Source organism: Neopelma chrysocephalum, unplaced genomic scaffold, assembly GCF_003984885.1.
Source record: "Neopelma chrysocephalum unplaced genomic scaffold, ASM398488v2 Primary Assembly neopelma1_96942, whole genome shotgun sequence".
Taxonomy (NCBI): Eukaryota; Metazoa; Chordata; class Aves; order Passeriformes; family Pipridae; genus Neopelma; species Neopelma chrysocephalum.
This window is the reverse complement of record NW_020925585.1, coordinates 812692-837941: the sequence shown is the minus strand read 5'-3', so window position 1 is coordinate 837941 and position 25250 is coordinate 812692. Positions and strand designations below refer to the sequence as shown.

At 38.2% G+C, this 25250-nt stretch overlaps 1 protein-coding gene across 3 annotated transcripts in view; it reads right to left on the bottom strand.

Annotated features, from left to right (window-relative positions):
• SNCAIP (synuclein alpha interacting protein) overlaps positions 1-25250 on the bottom strand; it is a 92212-nt gene that overhangs the window by 55262 nt on the left and 11700 nt on the right. The window lies entirely within an intron of this gene.

Sequence of the window (25250 nt, the reverse complement as noted above, 5' to 3'; positions counted from 1 at the left end):
ATTGTCTTTAAATAAAGAGTCAAAACCACATAGAAATGGTTCATACAGTTGGCATACATAGCAGTATGCTATACTTGCTATCAGCAGATTACTGAAAACATTTAACTTGAATACTAAACTCTATCATAACCTAATCCTAAAAGCTAAATATGATTTGCCACATCTACTCTGCATATCATGAAGCAGACATTTCAATCTTTAGGGTGAATGGCTAAGCAGTACTTAAAATGGAAGTCAAAAATGCTTGATTCAGCATCATTCAGTCCCTCCAGAAGCTCAATACAGGTGTAAAGATCTAAGCTGTTGAAAACCCTCGTAACCTTGCAATCGTACCTGTGTTAAAGATGCATCTTCTCTTAAGAATGCAACTTCTGTTACTACAATTTTCCTCTCCCCAAGATGGCAGAAAAGAAGAGAGAATCCTGTTGTGCACAGAAAACAAAATCCTATCACACTTTTTCTCTGCTTACAAGTTGAGTAGCACCCAGCCCAGCCAGAGCTTTACAGATGAATGGTGTACCACCACTCAGCCTGCGAGTGCACAAAGCACAAAACAGTAATGAAGGTAAAGCCAGAATTATATCAGTGTGTACATATTATCAGGGGGCTTAACCATTTTCTCACAGCAAGAGAAAAAGAAGAGAAAATCCTCTTGCAAAGCAAAAGTCATTATGTAGATTTGAATAAAGTGTAGCTTAAACAATCAGAACATCAAAAACAATAACCCCTCATTCTTAATTCTAACTAGAATGAAGGTGTGTGTTATCACTACACACAAGTGCAACAGAAGTAAAAGTAGAAAAGGAAGCTATTTTAAAGGAAGCTGAACAAGGAAAATGTAATGCATTTTTAAATACTATGAGGCATTACATAACTGTTAAGTATTATTAGGAAAGAAAATAAAACCCTTCTAGTACTCGTACACAACAAAAGGAAATGCCTGAAGGAAAAAAATAACACAAGCCCAGTTTATTCATATGACAACTGCCAAGAAATATGTCAATGAGTAATGAAGTCAGCTGTGTCGGTCTAAATAAAATCACTGTGTGAAACATTCATATGCATTTAAGAATTTCCTAGGATAAAGGGTCTGAAAAAAATGCTTTTTTGCAGGTGTCATTGGCAAACAAACCTCAGTCATTAATCTCCCTAATAACAGACTATCCAAGCACAAAGCTGGCCTTAAGACACCTGTTCTTGAGAAGTTATTAGAAAGTGAACCAAGAGGCACCTACAGCTTTAATAGATGGAAAAGCAAATTTTGTTTCTCACCAAGTTACTGAAGATAAAGCACTATCAGCATCATTTTCTCATTAAATGAATTTACTGGTTCTGGCTGGCATGGAGTTAATCTTCTTCACAGTAGCTAGTATGGTGGTGGGTTTTGGATTTGTGCTGAAAACATTATTGATAATTCAGGGGTGCTTTCATTACTGCTGAGCAGGGCTTATGCAGAAACAAGGCCTTTTCTGCTCCTCACCCCACTCCACCTGTGAGCAGGCTGGAGATGAACAAGGAGTTGGGACAGCTGAGACAGGTGACTCCAACTGACCCAGTGGGATATTCCAGACCACATGGCATCATGCTCACCATATAAAGCTGGAGGGAAGAAGGAGGAAGGGGGAGATGTTTGAAGTGATGGTGTTTGTCTTCCCAAGTCAGCATTAAGCATGATGAGGCCCTGCTATCCTGGAGATGGCCAAACACCTGCCTGCTGATGGGAATTGTGAATTAATTCCTTGTTTTGCTTTGCTTGCATGCACAGCTTTTGCTTTCCCTTCTAAACTGTCTTGATCCAATCCATGAGTTTTCTCACTTTTACTCTTCCGGGGTGAGTGAGCAAGTGGCTATGTGGTGCTTAGTTGCCGGTTGGAGTCAAACCACACTATGAAAAAGAATTAAAAGAAAAAAAAAACAGATTTAGGAAGGGGAAAAAGTTACTGTGCAAGAGCAGCCTGGAGAGTGAGAATATACGAAGAGCAACAGCTCTGCAGAAACCAAGGTCAGTGAAGGAGTGGGAGGAGGTGCTACAGCTGCTGGAGCAGAGATTCCCTTGCAGCCTGTGGTGAAGACCATGGTGAGGCAGGATGTCCCCCTGAAGACCATGGAGGTCCACGGTGGAGCAGAGATCCATCTGCAGCCCATGGAGGACCAGTTGGATGCCCAAAGGAGGCTATGACTGTGTGGAAAGTTCATGCTGGAGCAGGCTCCTGGCAGCACTTGTGAACCTGTGGAGCAAGGAGCCTATGTGGGAGCAGTTTGCAGGCAGGGCTTGTGACCCTTCTTCACAGAGGTAGAGACTAGCTGTCAGTTTATCACCATGACTATTGATACCAGTTCAAACCAAATTATTAAGTCAGTTTTAGCAAGACAAATGCTGACTGTATATGTCAAATGTATTTGACAATGCTGACTATATATGCCAACAACCAGAGGGTGGTCGGGCACTGGAACAGGCTCCCCAGGGAGCCCGACAGAGTTCAAGAAGCATTTGGACAATGTCCTCAGGCACATGGTGTGATTTCACAGATTTCAGAGAATACTCTGAATTGGAAGGGGCCCACAACGATCACTAAGTCCAACTCTTAAGTGAATGGCCCATACAGGGATCAAACCCACAACTTTAGTGTTATTAGCACCATGCTCTAACCAACTGTCCTGTTGAGGCAGGAGGCAGGAGTTGGATTCGATGATCCTTGTAGGCCCTTTCCAAATTAGAATATTCCATGATTCTAGGACTCTATATGTACTGTCCTACACAAATTAAAAGATTCTATCATTACATCTGGTCTACTCTGGCCTCCAATCAGGAGGCCTGGAGACACACCATTTATAACGCTGCTGATGCTTTTGAGAAAGCACGCAGGATCACTCCTGAGGAGAAAAGACAACGCAGAAAGAATCGAGCCTTGCAGAATATACCATCTAAGGAGTCTTTCTGCTGTGCCTTTTGCAACCGGACATGCCTGTCTCGTATTGGCCTTTTTAGCCACCAACGCGCTTGCAAGAAACGTGGGTAGAGCCCTTCCCAAATCTTCGTTCGCGAAGCCTAGCCATGATGATGATCATTAACATAAGGTGATAAATGCATGAAGTAGGAATGAACATTAAAATATAAAAGTTTAAAGGTTAAAAACATCTATGGACCACATAACATACAAATAGTCTGAAAACAAACTAATGCTTCAATAAGTTTCAGTTTTTCACTGGAATTAAATGGATTACAAAAACGCCCATCCACTATATTTAAAAATCAATGGAAGAGATATATAAAGCTGCTCTAAACATGCCATGCAAGCAATAATCAAGAAGTGACACAGTATTTTTATTTTTCAATTAAAACTGATTTATTCAGTTAATAAAAACTCCAGTAAAAAAAACTTCATAGCTTTAGTAAAAGGACTACTGTTCCTGATTACCACATATCTCAAGATTTTACGACAAAAAATTCTTAACCCTTCAGACTTCTCTAAATTTCAAGAAGCTATTGAGGCAAAAAAAATTGCTGTATCCATGTACAGCTGACAAAAGGACTGCATTTTACCTAGTGATGTACACAACCCTTTAAGTTAATCCACAGTCTTGCATAGTTACTTCTCCAAAATGTTACCTTCTGTCTTTTTAAAAAGATAAAGACTATGAAACATCTAAAGGCCAAAGAGAAAGTTGGTAACCAAAACAAACACATTTCTGAAGATACTGTTCAGTTATACAAAAAGAAAGGGCAAGAGATTAATGTATTCTGTTCGCTACAAGATTTAAATTATTTTGTGATAAGGTACAATTGGACAGCAACTGAAGTCACATACTACAACTAATAAGATTTCCCATGACTATACTTGGAGTTTTAGTCAAAAGATGTACTTTTTTGATACAATTTAATGCAGTAGAACTACAACATGTATAATGCAAACCATATGGTAAGGATAGTCACAGAGTTGTGACTATTTTGAAAGCTTTGCAATGGCTGAGTCCAGCACATTACCAGAAGCATAAACAATCTGAATAACATTCACAAGATCATAAGCACAACTGGTCAAATTCAAGGTAAAAATAATTGCCACCAAAATTGCAACTGCCTGTAATGGAGGACATGAGATGAATAATGTCTTTCCAGTACCAACATCAAAGCAATATAGCCTGTCAGCGGAAATGTTTGACATTTAACCTAAAAATTTTCCTAACTGCGTTTTGGAAGCTAGTAATTTAATATTCCACAAAATTTTAACCCAAAAAAGGGCATTTCCTTTTCTGGCAATTTGACTTGCAGAGAGACACATGCATACACATGTATGTTTTTTACATGCAAAAGAAATCTGGTCTGCTTTCAGAATTCACACCTAAAAGAAGAAAACCACACAAACATAACCCATATGTAATCAAGAAAAATTGGCTTTTTATAGTTTTGTGAAGCAGTTCACTGGGAGAAATCATCAAGCTAACAATTACCACACAGAAACATAGTAATAATAGTATCAGTACAGTAACATATTGCATATGTTGCATTGCAACAGATAATAAACAGAATCCAAAACCAAATTCATCCTTCCCTTTTCAAACATGAGCAACACAGATTTCCTCTGCTGTTGTCCTTCTCAGCTAGAACTAGACATCTGAGCTCAAATCCTGTTGCTAACAAACGCAACAAAATCAGGTGAATGAGGAAAAAAGGGACCAAAAAAACATTTCCAGTATAATATTAATATTACTAATAGTAGCAGTGAAGTATTAGACGCAGGGAACCAAATCATCAAGCTCTGCAAACACTAACACTTCACTCTGGATTGATTACCTGCATATGAAACACTTAAAATTGTTCACAGATTTAATTTTTAAGGTGAATCAAGCCTTGGATTTTTCTATCCACCGTGTCTCAAACAAACAGTCACACCATCAGGAAACCCTAGGGGCCGATGTGCCTTTTGAGGATGAAGAATGTGGGAACAGCAGGAATGTTTTAAAAGTCAGTTCAGCTGCAATGAGCTAACCCATACTAGTGCACATCAGGCAAGAACAAGGCCACTACAGGTGAGCATTTGCTGTCTGGCAATTAACTGAGTGAATGAAGAAACTGATGTGACAGGATATAAGCAAATATCATGTTTAGTTTCTTGTTCTGACTGCTAAATGCAAAACTGTGAAACAAAAAAGCATAACTGATCTTCAGTGACTCCTTTGCAAAAAGGCTGTAGTGAATTCAGTAGTTTCAAAAGGAAACTGATCCAGGACCTCAGACAAAAACAGTCTCAGTGTAGCATGTGAAAGACTAAATCAAAGAGGGAGCACAGGGAAAATGTCCTTTATTGAGCCAAAACAAAACAAGTAATTGAGAAAGCATAACTTTAATTATTTACGGATACATAAATAACAAGAACAAGTAACAATAAAAGATCTGCTGTCAATTAAATGTTTATTTCAGTTGTAACTCAAAGAAATCCTGCTAAATGTCACATGGGATTTTATTTGCCACATCTCAGAACTACTATAACAATATATTTGGGGATTTACTTAAAGTTTCAATCAAATATAAAGTGAATCAGATGTAAAATACTTCTAAGTATTTGCAGCAAAAGGCTGTTTTCTTACAAACAGTTAATATTAAAGATTTAGGCTTTAAATGCCAGCATGCCAAGACAGTTGCTTTTTAATGAGGGGATAAAGTTACAATTTTCAATTATAGGTCTAAGACAACAAAATAAACATACGGCCCTTTCCTAAGCATCAGGAGTTATAGCAGCTCAAGATGAACAAGACTGTGGGCAGAAAGGAAAGACTTTACATCTTTAATTTAAGCACACAGTATGTGTTTCAACTAATGCTTGAAATCTGGTAAGCATTTGAATTTTATTCCCTAACATTAGGAAATACCAAGATCATAAGCCCAAATTTCTTCACTTTCAAACAAATAGAAGAGTGTAATGTTACATTATGTTAAATCTATCTAGCATGCGATGAAAAGCCCAGCACCCAACTAAAATCTACAGATGAGGAAGGCACGTCATCTTGTCAGCACTAGGAAATATCTAAAACTGAATTCAGTTCCTCCATCCTCAAATTATGCTGTAACAGTGAAGTTCTACCAAAAACTAATTTAGTCTTCCAACCTTATTTAATACACAGTCTGAGGAAAGCACTACAGTATGTTCAGGAGGTCTGCCATGATTTGGGGATGTGAGAATGGGACTGTTGAATGAAAGCAAGTAGGGTCCTAACAGAGTTAGTCTGGGCTAGCACTACCATCTCTGCAGCTATCATATCTCTCACTGCTTCTTACGCCTCCTGGTGCCTGGCTGTGTGTTGTCTTGTACTAAAGACTATGTGTTCTTTTAGACAGGTATTGTGTGGTCACTCTACATTTGCCTGGCTTTTCATATAGCTGGTGTCCTTGTTTATTAACAGAGCTTTGTGGTGCAAGAGTGATTCAATTAAACAACAAACTTGATACAAATACACTGCAGTGGGCTCTGGAAGAGGTCACATTTGAAGCTTTGTAGCAGATCCCCAGGACAACTGAAAATCTTTATTTGCTAAATACAAATGGTGCCTTTGCAGGTGGTAAATGCAGAAGTCAAGGAGAAAGCATCAAAAACATAGAAAGCATGCAGTTCCACTAGAACAGAATAGAACAGTTCAGTTGAAAGACACCTACAGTGGTCATCTAGTTATGAGTAATACATTAAATTTAACACTATACATACATGCACTCTTAGAAGACCCCAGCTTCTCATTGATATTTATATTATTTTTATTATTTCTAAAGGGGATATAATCCATAAATTTTCAAGTATATGACTTTGAGACTACAAAGAGCAACAATGAAGCTCAAATGGAGGTTTATTTGCTTTCCAAGCCTAGTACTTCAACTTCACATGTTCAAATAAAATGGCAATATAACACAGACTATGTTGACATTTTTAAGTCATATATGGGTTTGTGAAAAGATAATGCACTCTGAAGTGCATTGTGCAACCAACTTTTGTTACTTCTAGGGCTCCCAAAGTGTTTTTCTCTGGTTACATGATATAATTTTTTTCTTCACTTGTCCTTAAAATTACCTATCCAGTCAAATTTCAAATATAAAAATAAAAAGGGAAGGCTCAATAGGAGCAGTAGGAGATATTAAAGAGTTAAGATGAATTTTAAATAATAATTTATTGTAAAAAAAAAAGTTACAGTGAGGCTGAAAAGTTAAGTGATTTATTTCAGTGAAGGAATGAATTCTGTGACCAGGATTACCTAATCCCTTATCGCACTTATTCAGCAATATTCCCAAGTTTAAAAGTTCACAACAGCAATTCATAATAGTGTGATACCTCTAAAGCAAGTAAAAATAAAAGCATTGCTTTTAATCACCACTCAAGAACCATCGATGCACAAGCTACACTGACAGGACAAGAAGACAGAATTCAGCAAAGCACAAGATAAGAACAAATGTATTTGTTCCCAGCCAAGCATAATCGACCTTCTCCTAGTCATATACCTGGACTTCAAGAACACATATTTATCCATATCATTTGCATATAAAGGAGGTGATTGTCCCACTCTGTACTGGTGGAGCCTCACCTCAAGTCCTCTGTCCAGTTTTGGGTGCCACAGTATAAGAAGGATCTAAAGGTATTAGAGAGTGTCCAAAGGAGGGCAATGAAGATGGTGAAGGGCCTTGAGGGGAAGCCATATGAGAGTGGTTGTGGTCACCTGGTCTGTTCAGCCTGGAGAAGAGGAGACTGAGGGGAGATCTCATCTCATTGCAGTCTACAATTTCCTTGTAAGGGGAAGAGGAGGGGGAGGTACTGATCTCTTCTCTGTGGTGACCAGTGACAGGACCCGAGGGAACTGCATAAAGCTGTGCCAGGATAGGTTTAGGTTGGATACTAGAAAAAGATTCTTTTGGTGGTTGGGAATTGGAACAGGCTCCCCAGGGAAGCGGTCATGGCACCAAGCCTGACAGAGCTAAAGAAGCGCTTGGGCAACACTCTCAGACACGTGGTGTGATTCTTGGGGCTGTCCTGTGCAGGGCCACGAGTTGGACTTTGATGATTCTTGTGTTTCCCTTCCAACTCAGGATATTCTATGATTCTACGATTCCTATGGAGTCCTAGGGGAGACGTGCAGATAACGTGTGCTCACAGCCCAGAAAGCCAGTCATATCCTGGGCTGCATCAAAAGCAGTGTGGCCAGCAGGGTGAAGGAAATGATTCTGCCCCTCTGCTCCCCTTTGATAAGACCCCATCTGTACTACTGTGTCCAGCTCTGGAGTCCTCAGCACAGGAAAGACATGGACCTGCTGGAGTGGGTCTGTGGGAGGGTCACAAAAACAACCAGAGGGATGGAAGACCTCTCTTGTAAGGAAAGGTTGAGTGAGTCAGGGTTGTTCAGACTGCAGAAGAAAAGGGTCCAGAGAGGCCTTATTGCAGCTTTTCAATACGTCAGAGAGGGCTTACAAGAAAGGTGGGACAGACTTTCTAGTAGGTCCTGTAGTGGTAGAACAAGGGTTAATAGTTATAAACTTAAAGAGGCTAGTTTAGGCTAGATATAAGGAATAAATTTTTTACAGTGTGGGTGGTAAAACACTGGAACAGGCTGATGAAGAGGTGGTAGATGCCCTATCCCTCAAAACATTTAAGATCAGGCTGGACCGGGCTCTGAGCAATCTGATCTAATTGTTTTCCCTGCTCATTGCACGGGAGCTGAACTAGCTGACCTTTAAAGGTGCCTTCAAACACAAACCACTCCATGATTCTATGATTTCCAACAAGTCATATGGAAGTAGGTAATAGTATATGGTTCACCTACTCTATCTTCTACTTCCATGAATTTAATGGAAAATTCATCACAATAAAGACTGATACTATGTAAGTAAAATGCATGTCAGCAGGCACAGAGTGAAGATAGAGTGTGTTTATTAAGACACAGTTCCTTGCAGTTGTTAGGTTTGTTGGGTTTTTCTAGCACACATATTTTATGGCAAGTGTTACTCTGAGGATGACATCTGTAACTAACGTACAAGCAACTTTGCCATTAATATCCGCATGACTAAGATGTTAGCCATCTTAAGGCAAGGAGTGTCTATCTGGCAATTAGGAAGCATTTCCTTCTTGCTTTTCTAAATACTAGTCCATTTAGTTGTCACATGACTAACCACTACATTTAATATTAAAAGACAGTGATTCTACTCCTTCATTTGCAAAAGAACACAGCAACATAACAAAATGAAACTAATATTCAGGCTACTGAGTGGTCTGACTAACTGAAGAGTCATTTTTACTGTTTTTACTGTAACACAATTTGAAAGACATCTCCTTACTGCAAACCACGACAGATTTCTTATAGTAAAACCATCATTTCCACCCTCTAGGTTTATATTTCCTTCAACATTCATGCATTAAAAAAAACTGGACTTCAAGCATTCAGCCAGAAATACAGACTTGAGCATTTTGGAATAAGGTCTAGAAAAATAAAGTTGTTTGTTTCAATTAGCCTTGAAGGAGAAACCTTTGGATTTGGAAATTAATAGCTGTTATTTCAAAACTGAAACAGCACACATGATTCAAGCACTGTACAAAAGCTGATGCACTGCCTGCTTAACTTTAATGACAGGATCAAAACAAATAAGAAGTCAACTGATGTGCTGAAAAAATTTCACTGGCTTTGATTAATCTATGATTTTATTCCCTTTGAACTACTACAAGGCTATTTGTTCTTAATATGAAATATCCACAGTCATGCAAAATTAATATGCTTACTTCAGAGCACTCTAACTTATATGGCAACTGTTCCAGTTCTTTCATAACAGCTAAATCTTTCTGTATGCTTTAGGACTCATCGACATGCAGATCAAAACCAGATCAAACAACCTGCCTTTGTAAATTACATATGTACATATATGTATAAAAGGAGGGGAAAACTAGGCAGAAACCTCACTAGAACACAGAGCAAGAATACGCACTGCTCCATTGTCGTAACTTACTTCTATAATGTCACTGTCTGTAGTGATCTGTTGTCAACAGAGGCCAGACTAGGACAGCAGCCTTACTGGACACTCAGTCTGCATTTGGAGTGAAACATAGAGCTGCTGCCTTGGATGCAATCCACAGACAAGCTGTGAGAAAAGCAGGTGGTGGGATTTACTAACATCTTAGCTTTTGCACGAAGTGGAATCTTGCCTGGCTTTGCCACTTACCCCGTTGTCAACTCATGCTAGCAGGAAAAGCAGTGCTTTAACCACGCACAGAAGTACAGCTTCTCCTGAGTGCACTGCAGCACTCCACTTTAACATGCTGCTGTATGCACACACAGGCTCCATAGAGTAGCTATAATCATTAATGTCTATAAGCTCATTCCTTATTTAGTAATTTTCTGGATAAAAAAAGAGATTCTACCTGTGAGGAGAGATTAAATGAAACAATGCACTCTTCATTCTTAGCCATTTTTTGTTAAAGGTCATTAAACTAGTCAAGCATGGAAAATATTCTGTAGTTCTTGTTTCCACCGCTGCTTTCATGCCACTTACCTAAACTGTGGTGTACTACTTCCTGCCAGCCACTGACCCTATTTTGGCATGAGGCCTGCTCCTTCCACTTGTTTAAAAAGGGTCTTTAAATGGTAATGAACTTCTGCTTCTTCCTTTAAACTGCTCTATGAATATGTGTCTAATATCATGATTATCCTTGGTTACCATTTGTCCCCAAAATCAATTTTTTCAGTCTTCCCACTAAACACATTTGTGACATCATGACTCTAAAATAACAAAGTGTTTCTGCTCAATGTAGAGAATAATAGTTCTCAAATCTCTGTTAGAAGAGAAATACTAATGTCCATTTGAAATTGCCCTTGTGAATTTAAAAACCAGCCACCTAGAGGCATAAGAAACAGTCACAAAATAAAGCAGGCTACTTAAAGTGTGACGTTCTTATCATTCATGTATGAAATGGTCACTTCTCACAAAAAAGATCAGCATCATCCCCATGAAATACAATTTATTTTCTCAAATGAAATGTTCCAATGGTTTCAAAAACGATACTTCAGGCAAACAGTGCACTTACAAGCAGAAATTTTAACAGCAAAGACTGAATTAAAAAATTATTTTCCATCAATAAAAATCAATTTTCAGAGGTACACTGCTGACTCATATCCAGCTGCCTGTCAACCAGCACCCCCAAGTCCCTTTCTGATGAGCAGCTCTCAAGCCACTCCTCCCCAAGCCTGTAGTGCTGCATGGGGTTGCTGTGACCCAAGGGCAGGACCCAGCACTTCACCTCGTTGAACCTCATGCAGTTGTGCTTAGCCCATTGATCCACTTCTCTCTGTAGAACCTTCCTGCCCTCAAGCAGATCAACACTCCTACCCAACCTAGTGCAAATTTACTGAGGGTGCACTCAATCCCCACATTCAGATCATCAATGAAGATGTTAAACGGGACCATCCCCAAAACTGAGCCCTGGGGAACGCTGCTGGTGACCGGCCACTAACTGGATTTAGCTCCATTCTCTACAACTCTCTGGGCCCAGTCATTCAGTCAGTTTTTTACCCATCAGAGAGTCCACCCATCCAAGGGTGAGCAGCCAGTTTTTCTAGGATGGTGTCGGAGATAGTGTCAAATGCTTTATTGAAGTCTAGACAGGCTATATCCACAGCCTTCCCCTCACCTACTGTGTTACTTTGTCATAGAAGGAGATCAGGTTAGTCAAGCAAGACCTTCCCTTCGTAAATCCATGTTGGTTGGGCTTGATCCCCTGGTTGTCCTGCATGTACCATGTAATGGCACTCAGGATGATCTCTTCCATAACCTTGCCCAGAACCAAGGTCAGGCTGACAGGCCTGTAGTTCCTCGGATCATCCTTCTGACTCTTCTTGTACATGGGCATTACATTTACTAATTCTCAGTAAACCAGGACTGCTGGTACATAATTGAGAGTAGTTTGGCCAGTGTTTTTGCCAGTTCCCTCATTATTCTGGGGTGGATTCCATCAGGACCCATGATCCTTAAGGTCCCTTCCAACCCAAGCTGTTATATGATCCTATGATCAATAAGTGTTTGCAGACTCTTCTTTTCATGGGATTCTTTCAAGCAGATCTTTGAAAAGATTTATGGACTGTTATTTATGGTGGTTATTACATTAACAATGAATTCTTCCTCTAAGCATTTATTATCTATTATTTTGCTAGTTTGTAAATGTGTGTGATAACAGAAAATTTCAAACACTGGATCTCATAATGCTAATAATGTAAGATACCCAACATCGAAAACTAAACCCAAGGCAGAGATGAAGACTAATTTTGCATTTTATATTAATTTTTTCAAAAGTTGGTATTTTTCATTTTAGTGTCCTTTTTATATATTGAAGAATTTAACAGAGATAAGAACAAAAAAGAGAAAATCCTGTTTAAAGGCTTCTTAGGGTATGTAGAAACAGAAATACCTATCAAAATAATTGTTTGCATAATCACGACATAAACAAGCTGCTATTAGGCTGTACTTATCATTTCATTATGCTGCTCATTATGACCAAGATATCCTGTTTGTTCTGCCTGTTCAAACAGAAAAAAAACAACCCTCTTCACGAAAGCAATTCTTTAACAGTGTTTCAAAAGGAAGCTGGAGCTGGTAAACACATGTTCTTATGGGAAATTGCCATAATCCTGACTATATCCCAGCAGGCTTTGAAAATATTTCTCACAAACTCTCTTATATAAAATCTAGAACATATGTATGACAGACGATGCTTCACATCCTTTTAAGGAACTTGCTAGATTAATGAAGAGGACTTTAATCTTGCTTTTCCTTACAGATGTCTACCTTTTGCTAAAGGTATTCTGTAGTATTTGTTTTCCCTCCTATTTTCATGATTTCTGCAGTTTCATGAATCTGCAAAAGAGGCTATGGAAGTTTACATCTAGACCCCCTACTGACAGCATCTTACTGCAGGTTTCTAAAGAAGTACACCCAACACAGTCTATTGATAAATGCATTTCATTATCTCTGTACCACTATGCTCCTACCATTCTGCCAGGGCAATATTCAGAGAAATCAATACAGTTGTTATTTTTTATGTAGTTGCTAAGAGGATTTGAAACTGATCTCACTTTTTTTTTTTTTATTACCATTGACTGATATGCCAGAAAGAACACAAACAGATCAACACAGCTCCCTTACTAATTGTCATTCAGCTGAATATCTATAAGCCATTAGGGACATATAAAAGTCACAAATTTCTGGATGGGGAACACTAACATTGATGAAAATTTTAAAAAACTTCACCACTTGGAAAACACAGATTACTCTTTAGATTCTAAAATGGACAGCATGGTTTCCTCAGCTATGTTTTCTTCACTATTTCTTAACTGAGTTTTTGCCTTCTTGCATCAAACAAGACAATTCAGTTAAAGGAAACCAGACCACACTAGACATGGAAACATTCTGAATGCAACCAGAGAAAAATGCAAGAAATATCTTGAACTTTTTATTCCAAATATAGTTCTTTGATATTCCAAATCAGAAACCTAGCAATTAGTCTTTCTGAAGAGCTCTGTGATCCAATATCACCTACTGTAATTATCTATTTTTACCAAAACCAGAATCAGTAGCAATCAGAACTCTGCCAGGACTACTGTGCATGTTGTCTCATGCATCATCTTCTTTCTCAAATGTTATTTTTTCCAGAATCATTTTCCAGACAGATGAACAGCCATGCCTCATTGTCTTCTACTCATTGGAACAATCCTGACCTTTACGATTTGTGCAACTTGAAATTAAGCATTTAAAAGACAGCACAGATTAGAAAAGACAGTGCTTCTGCCCTGTGTAATTTACTAAATTTTTAAAAATAAAGGAGAGAAAAAGAAAAAAAACAGACCTTTAGTGAATATACAGAAATTTATAACTGACGCCCTCCATGTTGAAATATCACAGATGGTAAGATTAATTTTTAAATGAGTGTTCCTTCTTTACCACATGCAAAAATATTGCAGTAGTATTTTTAACTTTTTGGATGTCAGTTGGCCACAATGACTTGCTACTACAGTTGGAAACCAGACCACAAATGTTCTACCACTAAAGTTTAAATCTATCTCTTGGTTTTGACTCCATGCTATAAATTACTAAAACAAACAGAAAAACTTTTCACTTGAACTTCTGTTACTTTCTATCCAGGAGTCTACTCTCGAGACAACTATTCAGACTTCCCTGCTCTGTTACATGTGACTCTCAAAGCCCAATATTTTCAGTGTTCTGCCTAGAGGATTCAAGCTACTTCTGTGGGTGTCAGTGTTAATTAAGGACACATGGAAAGGAAATGAAGGAGCCAAAAAGCAGCCTTGTTGTCTGGAAAAACACCAGAATACATGGACATGGGTGACAACAGTAGGAAAAATCAGAGCTGGATAACAGGAAATGTTTGCAGCTGACAGAAACAGTTTAGTTAGTGCCTCTTTTTCAAGCATATGAAGAAGCTGAATGAAGGAAAAAATCAGCCTTAACTGAATGAAAAACTGGGGCAATGACCTCAAAACTTCAAATGTAACTAAAAAAAACCATAGAAATGATAACAAGGATGAGCCTATATTTTATTTTCTTTTTACATATTCTACTCAATCTTCACTAAACATGTAGTCACTCATAACTTTATCCAGATCATGTAGTTAGCTAGACAGAGAGAATCTCGGTGATAAATCAGAAGGGAACAACAGAGATACACTTACTTATTGACTAATTTGAAATTAACCTTTTTACTCTGTTGTAGCTTTATTTTTGCTACACCAACTACTTTTCTGTTTGCGGTGACAGAAAAGCATGCCAAAACCAGATAATTCCAATCTCTAATAACTATTAACTAACACCCAATTCTGATTTCCGGAAGCTAGCCTTCACAAGTGAAATGATACAATCATATCACTTGGGATGACCACTGAGAAGGACTGTAATTTAAGATACATGAACTGTATGCCTGAGCCTCTTATTGTACAAAGAGAAGAACTCAGCTCTCTCTACTGAGCTATCATCACCATTTCCAGACCCCCTAACTCCTCTACCTCTGTTGAGATAGCCTGAACTCCACACACAAACTCTTCTCTCATGATGACTCTTGGGCCCACCAGGAACAGCTGTTACATTTAGTACAACATGTTGACAGGGATTTGAAAGAATGTATGGCCAAATGTATGACCACAATCCCTTATTTTTTCCTTAAAAATTATACCAACCAACATTTCCACTTCTAGTTCTGGAAGGGTATAAAAGAATAAAATTAGAAACTCAGAATAGATCTATTTACTGAGAGGGAAAAAAACCCAACAACAACTGAAACTGAGAACATCTGGCAGACAGCAGCTTAGCATCACAAGCAAGCATGTAGTTGTCCACAACTGACAAGTAAGCAGAAACAGTGATTGGCTAGATCTGGTTTAAAATCTACACAAGCAATTTAGTATCAATGCTATAATGTTTAGTTTTTAAGTAAACAATATCGTCATAGGAAAGTAGTAGCACTACAATTTGTAGCACTACAATTTGTAGTTTTATTAACATAATTTTCTGTATCTATAAAGCAAATCATCAGTCTTGGCAAGTGACCAAGGTATAAGGGTAGTCACTTCACTGGGAATAAATGCAGTTGGCTAGGCAGTGTTGTAAGACTGTTATTCCATTTTTCCAACAAAGGAGTATTTCTTTTACTGTCTCTTTTTCACATACACTGAAACACGCAACAACACTCCAGTTAGGGTCTGTCCCAGTTTTAGGAAAAAAGACAGCTTTAATCCTACTTAGAACAAATCAGCACCAGTTGCAACTGTTTAAGAGATTATTTCTTTTAAACAAGATTCAACCTTTTCCATTCACTTGTTACAAAGTAAAGGGGCAATACATCTGGTGAGCAAGGAGGAACAAGGATTTCCTGGTTTGTATATCCCACTACACAGCAAAAAGCATTGCCAATTCCAGAAGTTGAATTTTGGAATACTGTCAAAATTGTGAACCTTATGTGGCCCAGGATATTCATGTGGTATTTCAATTATAGATGATTCCCTGATATTTATCACAGCCATATAGTCTGAAAAGAAACTCTGAACTGCTATGTCAGTTCAGCACTCAGCTGCTGCTGCATACAATCTTACGTTGCTTGTTATCCAGCAAATCTGTCTTTCAAAAAGTATATTTTTGCTACTCAAAAATCAGTTGTAACTCTCACAAATGCTCTTAGGAGATGACATATGTCTTACAGTTCCAAGGAGAACCCTGTCTGGGCAAAGAAAAGAGTGTACTGTCTGCAGGTGTCAGAGTCTTCTGTGAGCTGGTGATTGAGGCTCATGTAAAATATGAATGTCCCTTATGTCATCACCATCAGCTCTTTTTTGTGAATAGTTGGGATATCATACTAAAACCTTACATAAACTATAGTACAGATACTGTCCTGAATAGGCATTTATTCAGACACACAAATTTTGCAACTTTATTGCCTTAAACCCAATACTGAGTTTAGAGAAGGCAGAATAACTAGGGCAGGTGAATCCTGAATCTGTCTGAAATCCTGGATCCAACAGTCTCCAGCCCTCATAGCCAAGTTTTCAAAGATCTGACCAGTAATGAAGAATTTCATCCACTTCGGCTATTCAAACACTCACAGATGCAGCACCGGCACAAGTGCTGATGAGCTACTGAATTTTGTAGCATTACTGTTCTTTGAGGATTTGCAGAAATACATGCAGAGCCATAAAGTGCTGGAGAGTCACACAAAGAAACTAAGTGGCTTATGGAAGAGCTTCTGACAAGAGATTAAGCACATCTGTAGAACTGTAAGTGGTAAAGACACTAATCTCTCCTTCAACTCACAAATTCAAAGAGTCCATCACCAAAATACTTATGAAGCCACATTCTTCCCTGCAAGATGACTCAACTTTCCATTTGCCTGCAAGTTAGTTAATGCTTTTACAAATTCTATAAAAATCTAGCAGGACCTTTTAAGTATAGAATGCTTAATCCTTTAATGCCAAGGAAAGTGGATCTTTCCTTAAGGAAAGTCAAGTTTAAGGAAGATCTTTCAGAATCAGCTGGAAGTCTCAATAGGACAGAAAATACTGTTGCATGCTTGTGTATATAGAAATTAGGACTGAATATAATAAGCGATTCTACAGAATATCCCACTCTACCTAATCTACAACAGAACCTTAAATTCAGATTTACACTAAACAACCAGATGGGATTTATTGCTAATGTAACTGAGATTCACCTACCCTTCTGAAATCCAGGGTTGCTACTTCAGCTGGTCTCCCAAAGTGAACTCAGGTGAAGCTACTTTAATCCCGAGAAGTTGTGACATACATGTACCTTTCAATTCAGATATCTGAAAAGCTCCCTTTAAGTCTAGAAAAGAGCAAGTATTGATTATCGTCCCACTTTCACCCATGAATGATCTAACAGTACTCCAAAGGGTTTAACTAAGGGATGCAAAAAATTATTACTATCTCTTCTTTAATGTACACTAAATTTAGTTTCCAAAGCATGAAAGAGAATGACTTCCTTCACTCTGCAGAATTACGTAAATACCAGCATTCTTAATTCTATGGAAGCAATTTCCCTCAAAGCAGGTTATTTATTACATTGTCATCCTGAGGGCTCAAGTCTAGAAAAATTGTAATTGCAAATATTTTAAAAAGATTTTCCAAGTGCTGCAATTTTTCAAGCATCCTGATTGGTTTAAACCACTCCATTTATGGGAAAAGAATATTCGTTTCTGTTGGTCCTGGTGAAACTTGTATTTTTTGTGTTGCAGTTGGAAATCTAAAATACACTTATGGAACACTGTTACACTATATCTGTAGTTAAAACATGGTTTTCGCTTTCTCCCCCATCACAGCCATCAGTCTCAGCATGTTTTAAAAAAATAATAAAGAAAGAAAAAAAAAAGCCTTTTTTTTTTTTTAATTTGGATTCCAAACTGTTTCAAGAACCAAAATTACAGCACTGTAATATTTTCTTATGAAGATTCTAGTAAAATTGAATTTATAATTAATCACACTGTACTATCCCTATAATCAACACAATCTCTGAAATTGCAACATTTCAGCAATATGTAAAAAGTGGTTCTGTTAAGAAGGTATATGGAAGGGCTTTTTCCTTTGCTTACTGAATGGTGAAAAAACATAAAGGATATAATATCAATGAATGGACTAAAACAAAATAAAACCAACTGAACCAAAGGGGAAAAAAATACATATCCTACCAAGCTATGAATAACATTTAATTAGACTAGAAGCACAACCTGGTACAATCTGTAACAAAACAAAACATGCACAACAGTGGGAAACCTGCCATTGATATACTTTGTAACACTGATTGTACAAAGGCTCAACTTTAAATTGTGCAGCTAGTAACTAGCTCACTGTACTTCCTCTGGGCTTTAAAAATATTTTCTTAAGCAGAACTAGCCAAAGATGTCTTCAAATACATTTGTTTTGGGTACTGGTAATTCAATGCTAACACCAAACCCAGGTTAAAATAATACATTCACATATAGATCAGGAGATTACATATGACATAACTTTCCATGGAAAGTTATGATTGAGCAGAAACATCAGGAATTAACAATTCTGTTCTTCAATCATTTTAGAAGTGTGAAATCTGACCAGAAAAGCTTTTACTAACAAACTAAGCTTAAAAGATACTCATCTTTTTTCTCTACTTCCTGCAAAATTTTAGGAAGAAAAGCTGCTGCTGCTCCCAAGTGTGACTCCCTGGAGAAAATGTACACACAATCTTTGCAATTACTAGGAAAAGTCCACTGCAAATTGAATTTATTACTTTACTAGTGAAAATACAGCAGCTGAACTAACAAAATCAGGTTGAGTGTTGATTTTTTTAATAACTACCTTTTATATCAGCAAATTCTATGGCAGAAATAGATTTTATTTCATGTTACCTATCTGTTCTACTTTTAATACCAATGGCAATGCAGGAAGTTCATAAATGTGAATCCTCAGGAGGCTTACACACATCACTGAGAACAGTAAAATGAATGGTTACACATCTGCAGTCTGAACTTTGAGATGAATACAAGTAAATTGCAAATGCACATTTTTCAAATGATTGCACCCATTATTTTCCACTGACTCATGATTGTTGGCAGAAATGAATAATACATTTTAATATAGTATAGAGATTCAACAATCATAAATACAGAGAGTATATATGAATATATCCATCTTCTCTGCATATGTAATACTAAAGCTATAGGTTTTCATCTGTTTTTAATACTAAAACATCAAATCATTTACAATGCAGAACTGTAATATATATATAGAACACTGCATCAATCATATACAAGTACAAGTGCCATTCAACATGTCTATAAATCCTCCATTAAGCCTAGATTTGAGACTGAACCAAAGACTTACATGGATCAAGTCATGGTCACTTGGAACACTGAGAGACATAAAATGCTGTATTATTTCATGTCAAGATTATTTGCAGCTCACTTCATTATTTCTAAGAATATCAGTGACTGAAATACAGTGCATTCCACAACAAAACCAGTGCTTATTCCCTCTAATTCAGGAGGCAATTGCTAAATGATGATTGCAAGATCAGCTGACCAGACTCCTGAGGTATTTTTCACAACCAGTACATTACTAATGAAAGCAAAGAAAATAGAGCCTTGTGTAGCTATTCAGTAACATTGTTAGAGGAAAGAATTAACTATTTGAATACCAAGAATGCCTTGCTTTGAATTTCTACATTCCCTATCAGGCCTTGTAACATACCATAAGCCATTTGTCAAGACAACCACCACTACTCATCCTGTACAGAAAATGCACAGAAAAAAGAAAATTCAACCACTATATCCTAAATGGAGCCTAAAAGTGTTAAGCCCATGCGTCATCTGAACAGCACTCCAAAGTAACATAAAACTTTACCAACATAAAGAAACACTACAGGAGAAAGAGTGTGTAAGTGTACACGCTGCTCTTGTACTTACTCAAGCAAGACTTGGAGATGTGCTTTTTTAGGAGAATTAAGCAGAACATGCAGAAACTTGCACACGATTCATAATCAACTTGAGAAGAAAGTGATACACAAAAATATTCATGATAGTTTGATTTAACAACAGTTTACTTCAGGTATAATTCGAAAAGTACTGTGCCATAAAAGCATTCACAACTTCTCGTCTTTTGGCAAAGGTAATGAATACTGAACATCTGCAGGGCTGTTGTGAGTTCATGAACTACAGAAATAAAAAATTGCCTTCTTTTGGTAGCCTAGTTCTTATGCAAAAATCCAAAAATAATACACTCTAGTAACAGCATCCACAAGGAACCAGATACTTGGCCCCAAAGTAAGACAGAGCAGCATAGGGTTTATGGCAACTACCGCTGCTAATGTAGGCTCCAATACTTATGTTAGGATGAAATCAAGCATAGCAAGCTCAGCCTTTCCAAACCATGCATTGGTTTGGGGGGAGAGGAGGAATTCTGTGTCAATGTCTTTAATAAAGCAGATGTGACTCATTGCACTCTCATTTAAAATCATTAACTGAGGTTTCTCTTTTTCCTGCTGAATCAACAGCAGCAGCACTGGGGGTAGTACCACTGGGGCAGTGATCCTTCATAACTTTCTGCTCTCAGTACAATCACTTAAATGAAATCATATTATTTGATACAGCAGTTTTGTGACACAAACCCTGGCTTTGGTTTCTCTCCTTAACACCTTGCAACACCGTTATTCACCCTACTTCCGCAGTGGCACTGATCATAGAACAATATGGAATTAATTTAATCAGTATATCATCCCAGTAAATCTTCCTAAAGTACTTGTTTTATTAATTGAAGAACACATTTCATTTATATGTGTTGTTTCAATAAACCAAGCAATCTAAAATATCTTTGTTTAACAAATTTTTAATGCTGAAAGCATCTGTTAGGTCATGTTGGGGTTTGAGGGGCCTTTTTAATTATTATTTTTAGAATGAGAAAAAGGCATTTTTCAGACACTTTCCTGTATATTTCCTTTTCTCATTTAAATTACCTAACCCAAATTCAGTAATTGCCAAGTAGAATTTCAACACCTTGTAGTCCCATTGTGGCCAGTTCAATTATTTCTAGAAATATCCTGGAAAAGAAATAATGCCAAACAGTACTCTCAAATTTGCAACATTCAAATGCTGTATTTGAAGTCAGAAATTTAGAACTTGCCTCATTTACGTTTCCCTGCCAAAATATATATCCTGCATTCAGTCCCATGATGATTTCTTGCTTCATGTGAGCTTTAATTATAGATTCAAAGGAAAATTTCTATATAAGTAACATTTCCTGCAAGGGTCACAATATATCAAGTGAATCCACCATCTGTGTGAAGCCTATGCACCATCTTGCTCTCTGGTCCAAGGCCTGTTTCTCTGCAACAAGGATCAAACCGCTTTCCTATTCTGTCTTCCAACTGCACCCTTTTTTATTCTTTCTCTTTTAATATGTACGGGCGATCAATTCCACTGTCCCATCCTTTGTGCACTGAAATTCACTAGTATATCCAAAGGCTAAACTCTAACAAAATGTGATACTTCAAATTTCAAACTTCCCGTTTATTCAAAGTGCATTCTACTCACAGTCTGGATCTGAGGCACCAGTGTGTGACCAGCAATACACTTCAGTTTGGTATGTGAGTCAGACTTACATAGGGTGCATCACAGATGCATGTATCTGTGCATATGGTGGCCATGGGCCAAAAAAAAAGAAATGTTGAACTCAAAAATTCGCTCACAAGAACTCACTCTCCTTGTCACTCTGACCAACCCACTTTCGAGATTACTTGATGTATCACATCAATTTGATAAATACTGTATGAATATAACACAGGTATTTATTTTTCAAGTAAAGAAATACTGTTAAAAAACTTTTAGCAAACTTTTAACTTTTACTACAAACATGAACTTCCCTCAAAATCAGCAATGACCACTAACATCTATGAAAATATCTTCAGTTTGATAAAATTAAATGAAGACAGGAGAGAAGTTTCACTATTTTTCATACTTTATTCACATATTTTGTTCACAAAAATTCTTAAAAGTTAGCAGTGTAAACTACTGTAAATTTAAGCACTGTCAAACAAGAACCTTTTCTTTCAGTTAAAGTTTGGTGGAAACTGGAAAATTCAGTGAAAAACAGCTAAATTATTCTTCAGAGATCAGAATGCTGTCCTTCAGAAACTGTCATTATTTTTTCATTTGAGTAATGAGAAATAGACTGCAACTGTACTGCTGCAGCTATACAATGCTATTACACATTGAGTATTGCTATCCAATATTAGTTGTTTAAAATATTTAAATATTAGAATATTAAAATATTATGAAGGTAAGACCAATACCAGTGCTCAGTTGTTCAGTTATTAGTGCTCCAACAGCAGCGTGGGATGAGGTGGCAGAAGTTCCAACTTTAGAAGTAGTAATATTATTTTAAGCTGTAATTTTGTAGTGTCTTCTTTCAGAGATTCCTAAAACACTTTACCAAGGGAAAAAGATTTTTGAAACTATGTTAAGGAAACAAACCTCACTACATCAAAAACTACAATGTCACAAAATTTATGCATTGGCACATTCATTAACTGTGCTGGTTTAAAAGTTAACCAGCAGGGGAAATGAACTCAACTCAAAAGAGAGATTATAAGTCAGAATAACAATTTATTAAAATAATACAATAAGTACGATTATGCAGACAGACAATTGGTTCTAACGCACAAAACCCAAATGTATAACCCAGCACCCTGGGGCATGAACAAAAGTGGTGTTCCTTGGCCCCCCCCGAGTCCAAAGTAAAGGGAGCGGGGAAAAACCTGCTGGTGGGAGAGCTGTTGCAGTCTGGTCAAAAAGTGGTGATTGCAGTCCAGGTGAGGGTGGTGGTCTCAGTCTGGTTGAGAGCAGTGAGCTGCAGTCTTCCTCTGGATCCCACGAGTGGTAGAAAGGTTCCAAACCCCCAAGTTTATATATTCTCCAGTTCAGGCAGGAATGCACAGTCCTTCCCTCAGAGTGGGGAATTTCATAAAAGGGCATGAGGACAGGAACATCTTCCTATCTCGCAGGCCTCTTGATGCCTAGTTTATAGCCTGAGGAGTCAGGCTGCTCTGGGCAGAGGGTGTAAGTGCTCTATTGATAACAGTTTCTGGGAAATGGCCTGGAAGGCTATAGAATACACAGGTTTGGGTTACACCCATCCAGTGATGAATTGGTCCCAGCTGCTCTAACTAGGATATTTACGTGTACTGATTTTGATACAGAGATTAACTGAAGGATCATACTTTTATGCTTTGCAAAAGGATACCTACTTTACGCAAAGCAAAGCCAAACTACTCAGAAAAATCAGGTGGATATTTTCATTTCTTGTACTTCTCATCCAGCGTTTAACTGGAATACATCTTACTAATTTTAGACTCTGTAAGCCCTACAGTGAATGGAAGATCAGCTTTTTCAAGGATGCTCATCAGTAATGTCCAAGTGTTTCACAAACATTCCTTAATTCATTCACAGTTTCCACTCTTAATTCATTTGCACCTCCAGGATGAGAAAGCATTATTATCCCTACCCAGAAATTTGAAACACAGACAAAGGTGTTTACAGGAAGCCACAGAATAACAGCAAAGAGGCCAGGATGAGAAACATGGGAGCACATGGGATTTCCTGTGTATTTGTCCACATTTCCAGACTGTACTGATCACTGCCAGAAGTGGGAGATAGCTCTCACTGCAGTTCATTTCATGTATGTGTCCAACACCAAAAGGTTCAGTGTAGACAACCTAAATATGAAAGCATACGGCTTTCATGGCTACCAGCCATATAATGATTCGGGTTTCATGCTTAGCAACACACAAGGCTACCACCACAGAGGCAGAGACACAGGCTATTCACTGTTGCCTTGTCTCTTCTTTTCACAGTGTTTCACAGAATCACAAAACAGTTGAGGTTGGAAAGGAGCTCAAGCAGCATCAGCTAGAGCCAGTTGCCCAGGACTGCATCTAGATGGCTTTCAAGTATCCCCAAGGATGGAGACTCCACAACTGCTCTGAGCAACCTGTGCAGTGCTTGGTCACCCTGACAGTGAAAAAGTGTTTCCTGATATTCAAAAGGGACCTCCTGTGTATCAGTTTGCGTCTGTCGCCCCTTTTTCTCTCCCTGGACACCACTGGGAAGAGCTTGGCTCAGTTCTTCTTGTACCCTACCAGCAGGTATTTTTATATATTGACAAGATCTCTGCCTCGGGTTTCCTTCTCCAAGCTGAACAGTCCCAGACTGCTCACCTTCTCCTCACATGAAATGCTTCAATTGCTTAGTCATTTTTATGGTCCTTTATTGGACTCTCTCCAGACTCATGTCACTCATACTGGAAAGTCCAGCACCGGACATAGCACTCCACCTGTTGCCTCTCTTTTCACTCTACTGAATAGAGGGGATGGCTCAGCTTCCTTGACCTGCTGGACATACCCTGTCCAGTGCTGACCACAATACCATTCACCACCTTTGCCAAAAGGGCACACTGCCACTCATGTTCAACCTGTTCAACAAATATTGTTAAAAAAACTTTTAGCAATTTTACTGCAAACATTAACTTTCCTCAAAGTTAGCACCAGGGCCTTTTCTGCCAAGCTGCTTACCAGCTGGGTGGCCTCCAACATATATTGGTGCGTCGGGTTGTTCCTCCTCTGATGCAGGGCTTTGCTCTTCAGTGCAGTAACATGAGGTTACTGTCTGTCTGCTTCTCCAGCCCTTAGAGGTCCCTCTGACTGGCAGCACAACACTCTGGCCTATGTACTACTGCTGATGTGCTGAGGGTGCACTCTGCCATACCATCCAGATCATTAATGGTGATGTTAAACAAGATTTGACCCCTGGGATACACCGCTAGTCACTGGTCTCCAACTAGATTTTGTTCCACTGTTAACAAGCCTCTGGACTAGGCCATACAGCCCATTTTCAAGCCACCTCACTGCCTGCTTTTCCAGTCTGTATATAGACAGCTTCTCTGTGAGGATCTTCTGGAAGATAGTGTCAAAGGCCTCACACCATTCACTGCTCTTCCCTCATCTACCACGCTGGACATTTCATCATAAAAGTTTATGATGAAAGTTTATAAAAGTTGATCAAGCATAACCTCCTCACCACACTGACTATGGCTGATGATTTTCTTGTTTTTCATGTGCCTGGAAATGGTTTCCAGGATTAGCTTCTCCAGCCTCTTCTCAGGGATTGAGGTGAGGTTCACTGGCTTGTAGTTCACTG